Here is a 12,926-nt window from a genome sequence, read left to right as displayed (position 1 = left end):
AAAAAAATAAAAGCCACAATAGATATTTCAGATTTAATTTTGATCAGAAGGATTCAGATCATAATAATTTATATATTTGTAATTGAAAAATAACATGTTCATCATTTATTCTTCATCTCGGTTTAGTACTATTTTATTGTTGTGATTAAATACCACACGGAGGAATGCAGTTTCCAAGCCACAGCTTTTGCACAGAGAGACTTGACTAAAGTTAGAGCAATTGGAATGACTTCTATTGATTCTATGATGTGATGTGTTCTTTTATTGCTTTGCCTCAAAGTGAAACAATTATAAATCTTAAATCTGTAAAAAATGATATGAGATGTAATATTTTCTGTTCTTCTAATGTTCAAGTAATCGTATTTACAGGATTAAATGCATGAAGGTTCTTACATCTCTATCCTCCCTATTTCAAGTGACTTGTAATATCAGTGGAAAACAAGCAGATGAGAAAATTCTGTGGACTTTTGAAGACCTACACAGTCTACACAGGACTTTTTTCCCTTTTCCTTATGTCAAATTATATCTTCAGTATTTCCATCTTTCCTGTTTCTCCTTAGAATTAAAATTTTAACTTTTAACTAAGGGTTTCTCCCTTACTGAATCCAGCTTTGTTAAAGCTGATACCCAAAGCTCCATACTATACCGCTTTCCTGTTTCGAAATGCTCCACAACATCCTGTTGGGGTGGTGGTGTTTTGTGGGGGCCTTTTTCCTGTATGATTTTTTTTTTTTGTCTGACAAAAATCTGTAAGTTTACAAATGCTTTCTCGTGTTGTATTAATGAAGGCAGCTAAAGCAGCTGCCTGGGTGCTACCTGGATTTGTTGGACAGAAGACATGAACGTTTACAGAAGTGTTGAACTTTGTAGGTAGGTTTTAGCATTTTGTGTAACTAGTAATCATTGTTAAAATCACCCCAGCTTTTCTTTGTCAGATTGGTTAATAACAACATGGAATTACTTGGCCATGAGTTTAATGTCTAGGTCAGACTACCCAGAATTGTTAGAACTTTAATTCCCTTGCATTAATCCTTTTGATGTATGTCATGAAAGTATAGCCTGTAGCTGTCAAATTACATATGCACCGTGAGTGTAGTCTGTTTAAGTTCAGGACTTAGCATCATGTATTCCAATTCAATTTATTTTTATATCTCATCTTTCACACAGAGGGTCTGAAAATGCTCAACAGTGAGAGACTGAATAATGAGATAATGCTTTACAGAACTGCGTAAAGTGACTTGCATATAGATAGCAAGCAAGGCAGAGGTTGGATTTGAGTGAGAGAAGACAGACCTGTAAATTAAAAGCAGTAGTAGTATAAATACAGAGCTATTCTATTAGAAGAGACTTGAAGGGTGTATGGAATAGGTTTGTGTTAACTTCTATTAAGAGTCAACAGCAGAAGCATAAAGCTTCCTATGTATAGAGCAATGAAACTTTGTGTTAAATAGTATTTTGCATTACAGGAATTTGTATTATCAGGATTGAACATCATGGTTCTAAATTTGTTACAGGAGAAATAACATAAGGGTGGAAAGGTAAAAATCTTACAATAGCATAATAGCATCTGCCTGATCACAAACAGACTGAGGGTCTTTGAAGGGAAAGTATGATTAAGCTGCATGAAGGAAGAAAGAAATTTAAAAGGCAGCTTTAAAGGGTAGTTTTAGATAAAATTAATTCTGGTCTGAGCAAGAGTCATAGTGACAATATGGAAAATAGTGGTAAGCCTTCAGGAGGTGGGGGGGCATGGGAAATAAAAACATGGGAGTGTGGTGAGATGACCTGGTCATTGTGTGTTTACTCCCAGGTTGATTCACGTCTTCCATCCAGGACATGGGACTTTTCGCATTTCTCCCAAGCTGTGGTATCCAGCAATGCAAAAGGAAAGTAGAATTCCCCATTATGGGATTTTATCCTGGTTTTGCTTTGTTAAAATGTGGTCTTTAATGAAGTAGTAAAACTGAGTCTTCCCCTTCCAATCAACAGTTTTTAGAAGTAGAGCAAGACTACTGACAAGATACAATCCAACTACTGTGAGCAAATCTAACAGTTCAATACTTTAAAAAGTGAAAATAATGTGTTGTGTCTTCAAAAGTTGATGGTGAATTTTAGGATTCTGCCATTTTTTTGGATTTGCAGTATGCATCACCTTAAAAGCTTGATTTGGATGGGAGGAGTACAAATAGGGTATAGCTACATTAAGGGAATGCATATTTTGCTTTTATGGAAAAGTGGATTGTCTCACTTTTATTTTCTCTGTCAGCTGAAAATATGAAGACCCATCACGGCAACAAAGCTGCAAGCCAAAATTTGACAACTCTTGCACTGATCCTGTCAAACTGTTGTGGGACATTAGGCATGCTCCTGGTGATGCTCTGTTGGTGGCTCTTCTCATTGCTAACCTCTATTAACTGCATGTAGGTTGCAGCCTGAGGTGTTTCTGTGCTTGTGTTCCATGAGACTGAGTCAATAACTGATTTTACATGAAAAGCATATGTCATAGGGTGGTTCGTGGTCAGAAGTATTTGGAAAAAACGGCGTGGCAAAAAATGAAGTTATCACAGTAGGAGAATATGTAATAAGGAAGGTATCAAGAAAGAGTAAATGGATCTCTTTTTTGAACAGGAGTTCTGCTCCAAAAATTGCCAACTGGTTGGTTGGTCTTTGCTGGCTTTCACTCAACTTCTGAAAAGACTTGGTTTTAGAAGGCGATCTCACTTTGATTTGCTGGGACATGAGCATCTGTGTACAGCTTTCTGCAAATTCCTGATACACACCTTAATACGCAGTATAGTGTGCTGTAGACTGAATTACCACAGAAGTTGCTTTATTCCCAAAGTACCTTTTCTATAAATGAGCTGGCTGGAAATCTTAGACAATTGTGGAGGGTTTTTTTCCCAGTGATGAATTTGTCATAGGACTACAATATAACTAGTTATTAAATATTGCTAATATATTATCTACTAATAAAAAAGTCAAACTGTTTAACATCGTTATGCTAAAAAACCACAGTGACCCTTAACATAAGTCCTGACATAAATTATTATTGTTTACACAGACCTCCCAGCAGTCTACTAAATGCAGTTTGCCACTCAAAGTTTTATAGCTGTGCTGCTTGAGACAGACTATTTTCTTACGCACGGTACTGGGCTGTAACACAGATTATCAGTGTAACAGGGCATAAATAAGACCTGCTTTCTGCTTCTTTTCATGATGTCACATATGTTATGAAAGCAGAAAATACGTTTGAAATAATATCCTCTCAGGTTACCTGGGCAATCTTGTATCTTCCCTCTACCCTTTTTATCAATATCTCTCCCATAGTTGGTGTAAAATTGTAGCATGCTGAGAGATTTTTGGATCTAAAGATTTCACCACCTTTAAATAACGTTAAATAGTTGAGCTTCGTTGAACACATGCACTTTCTGCTCTTATGGGGTAGTTAATAAAATATGAACAGAGCACACAGTCTAATATTGATTTTTCTGGGAAAGACTGGATTGATATTAGATAATGATGTTGCATATGGACAGCAAATGACTTAAAAGACCTCCTCAGCTTTTTGAGATTCACACTGCACTTTCAGCACGTTCTGCAAATATATCTGAACATTTCTTATCTAACCAAAAGGACTGCACCTGATACGTGTCAGAAAGTTGGTCAGCTTTCCCTTGGTGTCTCAGTGAAATGTTTTAGGTCAGTTATTGCAATTTAGAGGCTTGGTTAGAGAAAGTGGTGATATATACCCTCTGATATTCTAACAAGGAGGCCCTCTAATGTATCTCAAAATAGCAAAGTCTTGACTTTGTTATCTTCCAGAAAGAGAGTTAAAGAATGCTCAGGTCATCCTCTGGGGAAAGCAAAAGCTTGGCTTTCTGTTCTCTTGCATTGCTAGCCCAGACTCTGAGCTGTACCTCCACAAAAACATGAACATAGTCAGGAAAGCATCAGGGAATGCCAAAACCCTGGTTAATGTTAGGGTTGGGAAAGGGAGGTCAGGAGAGCTATGTCAGCTACCAGTGTGGTGGGTCAGTCCTTCAGTATCCACTGATACTGAACTCATCTTAAGCTCATTTATATATTAAACCACAGATCTAGTCAAAGGACTTAGATTACCTTTGTTGATAGTATCTCTATGTTGAGATTTTAAGTATGCTGTGTGGAATAAAGGTCTATATAACTGAGAAGAGTATAGTTTCTCCTATTTTTGGAGCCTTGTAGTTTTGCAGTAGGCCTCAGCCAGTATTAGGGTAAAAGTGGTCATACAAAAGAAATGGTTTACCAGTGGATAATGAAAGCCCAGCAGTAGTAACAGGATGGAAATGTAAGCAAGAGGTTGGAGGTTTGCTCTGCGGCATGTGGGATATAGAGGGCTATAGTTAAGACTGGAATGAACCTTGGTGTTAGGGGTAGCAACAGAGTTTTGTAAATAGTGTGCTGAATAACTTCCCTCAATAAAGCCTGAGCATCCTTATGAAGAAGCTACCATAGCTCGGTCTGAAACTATGGGCCTGATCCAGAAATAATTGGAAGAGGATCCTTGGCTGGTGGTATAGAGTGATTAGACTAGATGATAGGAATTGTCCCTTCTGGCTTCAAGCATATGACTACTCATTTCCCAGAGGATCTGCTTTATCAACTGAAGAACTGTTTTTTGTTTTTTCTTTGTCTTGTAGATAGCCATATTTGGAGTCCTCAGACATCATATTCTTAAAAAAACTGAAAAAGATTTGCAAAATGCCAAGTCAAAACACCTAAAAATGAAACAAAACAAAAATGTAGGCCTTAACACTTAGTGGTATTTTTTTCATGGTTGGGAAGACACTGTGGAAAAATAAGTGGGGAAAAAAAAATTATTTTTTTTTAAAAAGCTACATTTCTCATTCAGAAAATCGTTCTAGTGGAACCACAGTTTTTCTTGCTAATATTCAAGTAGTAACCTCATCTGCTTTTTTTTTTTTCCCCCACTGTAGTTGCTTTGACTGTATACTTATCAAAGATCTGCAATGCACAAAGTAATCTGGGGTTTCCTTGCCTAAACTCACGTAGTGGAGCCTCCAGATAATATTTATATGTGTCACAGCTTTGCTGGACCTTAACTACAGGAAGCAGGAGGTGTTTGCTTACCTTCATGTTAGCTAGCACAAAGTAAACTTGATTGCTATTTTTCCTCTGATTTGAATTAAGTACACATACCACATATATATTTTAAATTTTCATATTAACTTTTCCTTAAAAGGGTTAATTGACTGTTCATTAATTTTATTTTGGTTTGTACAGGAAGATTGAGGGTTTCTGAATAGAAGTTTACAGATAAAAAGCTGCCATATTGAAATTGGTTTAAAGATTGGCAGAAGTCTACAGGTGGTGACTTGGTCCATGGTGTATAACTTTTTGAATGCATAAGACCACCTTGTACAATAGGATAAAGAACGACATGCATTTCCCAACTGCATGCTTCTGTCTTCTGTGTGGTGACAGAAGTTTGAAAATTTTCATATTTCTTTATGAAAAGAGAGTGAGTTACTACTCCTTTAAAATTATCTGGACTCTCTTTTCAGAGACCAAGTGGGGTTTTTTCTGAATAACATGTTGGTTTTATTTTCCTTTCAAAATGAAAAATTAATATATGTCATGCCATAAGGGATAAGTTAAAGAATCCACTCAGGGATGTGTTCACTCATAAGAAATAGTTTCTTTTCACTAAGGGTTTCATCTAGCAAGCCTTGAAGCTTTGGAAGCGGTTACGTTGCTTCCAGGAGGCATGCACTGGTCTTGTCCTGGTTTGAGCAACCTGAACTGCAGGGGTCTCCTGCTCAGGGAACTCAACCCTTTTGTTTTTTGCAGCATTGGGCCACACAAACCACACAATTCCTTACCCTACTGAAGTGTCAAGAAGAAATCTGATGGGTTGTGACTACCAAAAGGGACACTTGAACAGGAGGCTATGATTACCGCTAATATTCTGGAAAAGGTACTTTGAGATCTTTGACCTTGTGTGATTAAAGGTCTCTCTTTAGCATCTACTTCATCATATAACATCTCCGGTGCTTAATAACAGGCTGGTTGCTTTGATTCAGTACCACCTCCAAGGGAAGAGTGCCACCTACTGAACTACCAATTCTGTTTCCTGCAACATCTGTATTTGCCAGGTTCTCACCCAAAACAGTGACTAAATCCTGTCCTGTTTATTGTAAGAAATGTGCGAGGATCAAGGCTTTTATGTGACGCAGCCATATATAATGTTGCAAATCTGGATGAGATTACTGCAGCGTGGCACTTGCGAACAGATTTTCTTTATTATTTTTGTTTCAGTGTGGGCATTGGAACTTGTATTTTAACATACTAATTATAAGAGATTGCAATAAAAATGAAGTTAATAACAGCCCACATAGCATTACCATTATCTGACCCCGACTTGAACTCTTCACTTCTGTAAGTGCTAAAATATACTGCTAATGATTTCTTTGGAAATATGCTAATAATTGACACAATATTTCAGTCTTAGTCTCATAAAAATTAGAAATGTCTTTAAAAAGAATTAAACCAATAAAACTCCTCGTGCTTCCCGCTAGATGCTCAAGTGCACTTCATCAGTCTCTCATGCAAAAAATTTCAATTATCCTTCCGTAAATATGGATGAAAATAAAGTATATATTTATCCCATAAACTTTTATATTCATTCCAGCATGACTGAAATTGCAGAACTCTTTATGGTTTTTCCTTCTAAACTCTTTGTTTTGGCAAAGCAAAGGGAAAAAATTCCATCTTTGGACATGTGCATGTTCATTTCCAAAGGAAAACAGGACAACTTTGGTTTTGTACAAAACCTGAATCACGCAGAATGAGTATTTTGGATGCCTTTCAAATAGAACTTCGAAATTTTGTGTGAAGTTGGTAATTTGGCGTCACATGGATCATTTGGATTAGAGGATGGCTATAGGAACTTCATGGAACTAACCCAATTGTCTCCAGAATATAAGGCTTTATGTTTTACATGCCTCTGCTAGAAAAAAAGAGAAACTGAAATAAAGATTAAAATAGGAGCAATGAGAGTCTTTCTGATGGGAAAAATTGAATTTGAGAATTCTTGAAAAGTGTTTGCTTAGATTTGGATCACAGTCCTTTCGTGACCTTGTATAAACAAGCATCTGACAACTCGAGGTCTTTCCTTTAGGCAGTTGCTGGACCATTTGTAAAATGAAGATCATTCATAGCTCCGGTCATACTTCAGCAAAATCTTTTGCAGACACTCCCTCAAAATTTGGCAGAAAATAAGATAATGGGCATGAAAGGGGGAAGAACATGTAGGAAAAAAAAACAACTGCAGAAGCAGGAAATCTGTATTCTACTGCCTTTTTTTTTTTTTTTTTTAACATTGGCAGAATTTAACTGTCATTGTGCAAAGTAAGCAGTGCCGTTCTATGCGTCCAGCCTGACAAAAAATCAGCAAGACCTTGTGTCACAATTTAGTTACCTCTATGGTCTAGCAATACTGGGAAGTCTTGCCTGGAAAATTCTTTCTATTTCAGTAGTTACATGTTCCTTTGTATTGTGCAGTGCTTTTTTTAAAGAGCCATTAAGTTTGCAATTGGTGTACTTGAAGTAGAGCTAAAAGTTATTCTAAGTGGGCAGGTTGTTCTGGATACTCCACGTGCTGGACAAAGCAGGTTATGACTTAACCGTATCAGAATCTACCCATATTTCTTCACCTTATTTTTGCAGTCATTGAAAGGAATTATCTCATGGATCCACTCTTGTTCCTTCCAGGCTATCAGAGCCACTGTACTTTAAGGAAGGTGCAGAGGAGACCACGGTGACAAATTAGCCAAAATTCTCACCCTGAGCTTGGGAGTCCTGGGTAAATAGGTTGGTTAGGCTCTAGTGTAGCCCTATTTTTAGCTTAACTATATCAGCATTGCTTCAGGCATCCTGAACTGGTCATTTTGCATTGGGAAAAGAGTAGGTGACATAACCATTTTTATTTTGTGATGAAGCAGAACATTTGGTAGAAATGAGCTGTTATAATGTGCTTTTTATGCCTTTTTCTTTGCCTTTCTCCACAGTTTCCATTCTTGGGTTCTCTTCAGGTGAGTTCTCCCACTCATGAAAGTCGAGGTTTCAAAGGATGCTCAAATAGCTGGTTCTGATGAGACAGCTACCTTTTCTGGCAAGCATTGTCTTGAAAGGCACCAAATCTTAGCTATCTTCCATGGGGATCAAGGGCTCAATTCTAGAAAAAACATTAAGGCATCCAAACACTTGTGACTGCAGTGAGATTACTCATGGGCTTAGTGTGCTTAGTACCTGGCTGATTCATGTGTTAATAGGAGGCTTTTTGGGCTGTAGAGGAAATTAATAAGAGGCTTGACTTTATTGCTCGTTAGGTGAAGTTCGCTAGTAACACTCTTATGCCCAAACAGCCCCTATTTTGGGGATGATTCTATTTATAGAAGAAATTCAGTGATTGGGGGGGGATTTTATGCACACTTTCTTTGTTTTATTTCCTTGTATTGCTTATTTGGAGATTTATCTTTTCTGATTATCATAAATATGTAGGTTGCTAGAAGTGCTTTTATATGTCATGCTTCTTACTCTGTGCAAGAACAAACTGATGCTTTATTCTTTTTGCAGCAAATCGTTGCTGAGTATAGATGGCGCAGAGCATAGAGTTTCATGTGTTTTCTTTGTTTCTTTGCAGAAAAATGAAGTGACAGGTGCTTAGCCTCATTTTTCATGCTAGCTTTGCCATGCCATTTTCACCAATAATGAAGGCAGCTGCCAGAGCTTGAGGAAATCAGGCGAAAAATTCAGCTGGCAGGTAGACCTAGTCACTTTAAGAAATGTAATCTTATGTTAGCAGATGGTAATTAAAAGGCAGAAGAAATAAAATTTTGTCTCAGTTTTCTGCACTGTTACATCAATTAAATCTGCAACAGAAATGCAAGCAGAAAATATAATTTATTTTCATGTGGCTACACAGTATGATTGTATGCAAATCTAATGATTTGTTTTGCAAAGACAATTGCAATTTTTTAAACCTAAGTAGAATAACTGATCATTTCCAGAGAGTGTGTGTGTATGCAGTAAATCTTCAGTCTTCAATACGCCTAATGCGATGAAAAGCATCTCCTCCTTGTTTTCTGTTTGTTGCTAAACCTCAAATTGGGTTCCTCTGTCTACGGGCTTCCAGCTTTCAGTAACACCAGTTTTAATCCTAACAGTTCAGTAAATCTTAGTGTGGAGAACTAATCTAGCTCAGGCCTCAGCAGGGGTGCATCTTGTTAAAAGGGAATATCCAGAAAGTGCAAGACTGAGCCTGGTAAGAATTGTTATGATCCTGCAGGAAAACGATGTTTCAACTCTGACACGATTCCTAAAGATTTTCCTGTTCTTCCTCCGACTTGCAGATGTCTAGCTTTGAGGACAGAGCCTTATCGTTCCTCATGTGTTACTTCTTGTGGCTGTTAGGATCATGAACAACATGTGCAAATCAGCTGAAGTGGGAAATAATTACATAATTAAAGCTCATTATGGTAACGGTGAAACTGAAATGCTGGTGTAGCTATGTCACTGTTTCCGTAGCTAGCTTTGATTTGCAGGGGTTTTATGAGTCATGCACAAATATTCACCCAATTTTATAAAAATGCACACAATTTTGAATGTTATAGTATAGTCAAACTTGAATGATATTTTACTAAATGCAGTTAGTCATTTCTAAAAGACGTGGGGTTGTTTAGTTTAAAATTGATTGAGTGACTAGATGTTTATTTTGTATTTCTGTAACTCCAAGCCAGGTTTCTCTGTGATGCTGAAACCACATTCTTAACTCTCCTGTGCAAAGTCTGCATTAAAGACTATGAGAAATAACTAAGATATGTTGCTTAAAAATGTAGTTCCCCGTTCTTCTGTCCCGTTGACTGATTGCTGATGCCTCTAAGCATAATGGAAATTTTATCGCTGCAGCTTCCATTCTAGTGAGACTGGTATAGCAAACAGCATTTTAAAAAATAATTTTTCTTAAGTGTTCAGTTGAGCGGAAATGCAAACACACTCCTTAAAACTGCAGTGATCAAAAGCATCACTTCAGATCAAGTGGTTACCTCTTGCTGAGTCTGGTGACATTCCTGCTCATGTAAATATATAACAATAAATGATCATATAAAGATGTGTGATTTTTTTTGTTTAAGTTTCTGTGAGTAACAATGAATACTAGTTTTGAATCCAAGTTTACATTTATTTCACCTTTGCCCATGGAGTATCTCCAAACTTTTGCATTTAAGAAAATACGTGAGAGATTTCACTTAAGCAACACTCTACTTGAGAGAGAGAAAAAAAAAAATGGGGGCATCTAATTTATTGAGACAACCATACCTTTCTTGCCAGGCCCAAATTTTCATGGTGGGATCACCAGTCTTAAGAAGCGGATGGGTGCCAGACTCTTCATTAACACAGCATACCACAGAGAAACCTGCAGGAGTGCGCAGAGATCAAGTGTGGAGTCACAGCTTCTGATCTAGATTAGACTGGTGGTAACTGGAAACACTTTTATCTCCTAGCGTGGTCTCTGATGTTGGGTTTTGCTCTGTTTTTTATTCCAGGTTGCAAAATTTGCCTCGTGGTTGCTGGTCATGAGCTTTGATGCCCACTGGTGCAGGCTGGAGGCAGTGGCAGAAGGGGAGCAGAGATCGTAGTTCCCGTTACCCCCCACCCTGGGTAACTAAACAGGCAGGGTGAGCAAGGAGTGAACTTCAGCTTCTCCAGGGCCCAGGTGTTGGCTTTTATAGCCACAACAGGTAACAAATCACTTGGTCCATCACCGAAGGAGTTGCAGTTGTGGTCAAACAGAAAGCACAGCAGTGGAGTTTGTACTAGAAAAGCCTCTGTTTATAGCATCTGGGCAGCAGTGGCTGCCTCTGCCCGGGGATGTCTTCTACAACTCTCAAAATGTTTTCTTTACTCTTGCCACCATCCTGACCAACAATGCTCTTGGTACTCTGTTCCTTGGCTCTTGTTACCCCAAGACTACCGTGCTTGCTGTGTGCTGTGGTACTCTGAAATGTGTTTGTGTTCAGAGAGATGGCAAATATGTTTTCCCTAGAGACCTAGGCCAGGACTGACTCTTGGTGCTGGCTGAAAGGTTAGGGCATTTAACCCATCCTGCAAAATATCAGCTTTTAAATTCCTAGCTTTTGTCATGTTTGCCTCACTACATTATTGAGTCTTAAACGTTTTTGAGTATCGGAGATTACAAAGGAACCAATAAATAAAGGAATTAGCAATGTAAAAGTACAAGTGTGAGAAACTTTATCTGCCTGCTCCTTGTTAAATGGGGGTGCATTTGATAACGTTGCTTAGTATTTCTCCTTTTTTCAGCAGCCTTATTATTGCACTTTGGCCATGAGTAAGGTACTCCATCGCTGTTAAGCCTTTTGCTTTCTCTGGAGACCGACATTTAACCTCTAAGTTGTTCAGCCACAGGTTTTCGATCTGGAAGCTGTGTTTGTACTTAGTTTTGCTATACACAGCAGTCTGTAGCAGACTGAATTCTTGGGGTAGCTGGGGATGCTTGTTATTATCCAAGAAGCCAGTGCTGCTGCTTTTGAAATTTTATCTATGTCCTCTGAGAAAAGATCTTTTTATATACCCAAAAGGATAAAAACCTTCCAAAAAACGAATGCTGTATTTCTCCTGCTGGGACTTTGTGTTGAAGAAGGAAACAGATGCTTCATTTGGTTTCTCCTCACACACAGAAATCAATGAGTAAGGTAATATAAAGCCAAGATTTTGAAAATGTGCAAAGCAAACCCAATGCGCTTACACTGGGCATTCTGTAAAATAATTAAATGCCATTAGGAATTTTGTGGCCTTAGTCTTAAAGTGCCCCATTTGAGGCACTTCGAGGAGCCTAACAGTCTTAAAATGCTGACCGGCCTTTCTTGACAAACTGGGGTTTCCGGGTGTGTCACATCCTTCACAGAAATCACTGATGATAATAAATAAATAATTAAATATTGGCTTCAGTATTTATGCCCTGTCCCTTATGAATCTTCTAAGCAGTTTCCTCCTCTGTTTTCAGAATTAAAAGCCAGAAACGTTGAGAGTGGTCTGGAAAATGGGAGGGGTGTTGGGGCTAGGAAATAATGTGGTCTGAAAATAAAATCAAAGGGGTTAAGTAAGCTCTTAAAGAGGGAGGTGAAGTGGGAGAATAGGAAAATAGTTTGGATTCGGTTTGACATTTTCTTTTGCGATGCTTGCCCTCAGTCAGCGCGTGCAGTGATAGTAATTTCTCAGCACAATGTCAGGTACATAAAGAAATGTGACAGCCTTCCCTGCTAACCCAGGCTGCCTGCTAGAAATTATCATTCATTATCGTTATAGCTAACCAACTCTGAGTCTGATCCCACACCACTGGCACTGAAATGGCAAAAATCCCAGTCACATCAACTGTATGGGCTCAGGCCTGACGCTCCATTATTTAAAGAAATCCAGTGGTGATTAGTGACCGTAGTTCTGTTATTGTACCAGGGATTTATGTTCTGGTTTTTAATGGAGTGTGTTAAATGAGGAGCTGTAAAATAGTAGCTATGAGAAAAATAGTTTAATGTGATTTTAGAGTTTTGATATGATATGTTACCAGATGTAGCCACTCAATCAGTAAAACAGCTTTTCTTGGACAGCATTCTGCTCCAGTGGATGACCTTCCATAATTATCCTGCCACCACAATTAAAAAATATCTAGACTTCTTCCTTCTAGCTTGTTCAAGCTGATGAGAAACTGGTAAGATGGAGTTTCAGTGCCTGTGACATGTTGTTATCACTTGGCAACGTTCAAATGCAGAATATTTCAAAATCAAATCCGTAAGTCTGCACATTACTCTGAAGAAATGTGTCAACAAAATGCTGTCAGCTCCTTGCCTCTT

This window comes from Rissa tridactyla, chromosome 9 (assembly GCF_028500815.1).
Source record: "Rissa tridactyla isolate bRisTri1 chromosome 9, bRisTri1.patW.cur.20221130, whole genome shotgun sequence".
NCBI classification, from domain to species: Eukaryota; Metazoa; Chordata; class Aves; order Charadriiformes; family Laridae; genus Rissa; species Rissa tridactyla.
This window is presented reverse-complemented; position numbering follows the sequence as displayed.